The following is a 1,659-nucleotide window of genomic DNA, read 5'->3' as shown; positions in this document are numbered from 1 at the left end:
TTTTATTTTAGTTATTAAACTGTTCTTATTTTAACCCACAAGCTTTACCTTTTTTTTTTTAATCTCCTACCCATCCTACCGGGAAGGGGAAGGAGTAAGCAAGTGGCGCGGTGTTTAGTTGCTGGGGTTAAACCATGACAATGAATAAAATCAGAAACTTCATTTATTTTCACAATTTATACAAAACTGTCAAAAATGTAGCAGTTCACATTTTAGAAATTTCAGATGTGAAATTTTAATAGGTAACGCTCTCCTTACATTTCAGAATTAAGCAGGCAAAGCAGGACCCCCAGCTTCTCCATACTGCAGGAAGTATGGGTGGGTATTGCATATGAGAATAAAGCTCATAAAGCAAACTCGGAAACTAACTTGCATGCTGAAGTCCGGTATTATTTTATTGTAACGTTGGTGCATAATGTTTTCTCTAACAAGTTGGCGCAGAACAGAGATTTTGCATTTTAGAGTCATCCCTCTACCACTGCCATTTATTTAATGAGCACTCCTGGGTGCTCTAACTTGAAAGAAAGCTCATTAGATTCGTGCATCTGGCCCTATCAGCAATCTTCTGCAACTTCTGATGTAAGCTTAACGCAGCAACAGACATACTGTTTTCAGATGAATTAAGGTTAACTAGTCTCCCAGTGAACAGGCAAGCAACTTTTAGGGAAAATATGCATGCTGACATTCTAATGCACAATAAAAGACCCGCAACAAAGAACACGTTCACTCCATGCATTCAAATGGATGCATTATCTTATTCTAAGCTAAATCCCAAATTTCAGCATGGAGGTCATTAATTGTCTTATATGTTGCAAAAAGGAAAAAAAGTTAAAAGGGAAAAAACAAAGGCAAGAGTGGATTTCAGAGAAGAGGTGGAAAGCAAGGGCAGTTCACGAAGCAAACATACAGGGCTAGCTGATAAAGATGACAGAAACCACACAGCAGAAGCCATCAATACCAGCAAAATTGAAACGTGCAAGAAGTGTGTTGATGCCAAGTGAAAGGAGCGGGTGTACTGGGTCTGGCTGGGACGGAGTTTATTTCCTCAAAAGCAGCCTGTAGGGTGCTGTTTTCTGAATTTGTGACTAAAGCAGTGGCTGGTGACTAAAGCAACACGCTGGTGTTTCGGCTACTGCTGAGTGTACTTTCTCTTTTTCCCACTCTGGCCACCACAGCTAACAGGCCAAGGATGGGCACGCAGTTGCATGGGAACACAACCCGGACAACTAATCCAAACTGACCAACGGGATATTCCACGCTATGTTAACCCCCTGCTCAACAAGAAAAACTAAGGGATGAGAATCTGGAGAGAGATCATCATTGTCATTGGTCAGAGTCTGGCTGTGCATCAGTGTACTTGTGGGAGGTGGTGAGTGACTGCATTTCCATCACTTCTGGGTTTTTCCCTTCCTCTTTCCTTCACTCATTTAAGTTTCTACCTCAAACCATGAATCTTCTCACTTTTGCTCTTTGTACTCTCCTTCCTGTCCCACTGGCAGGGGAAATAAGCAAGCAGCTGTGGTGGGGTCAAGCCATAACAAAGGGGGAGAAGAAAAAAAAAAGTCAGGAAAAATGGTTCAGGTCCTATCTGTCCTTCTGAGCTGTGTTTATTTCAACCTGTGAAAAATATGTTGATGTGAAAAAATGTATGCATGGACA

This window comes from Buceros rhinoceros, unplaced genomic scaffold (assembly GCF_000710305.1).
Source record: "Buceros rhinoceros silvestris isolate BGI_N320 unplaced genomic scaffold, ASM71030v1 scaffold40467, whole genome shotgun sequence".
Taxonomy (NCBI): domain Eukaryota; kingdom Metazoa; phylum Chordata; class Aves; order Bucerotiformes; family Bucerotidae; genus Buceros; species Buceros rhinoceros.
This window is presented reverse-complemented; position numbering follows the sequence as displayed.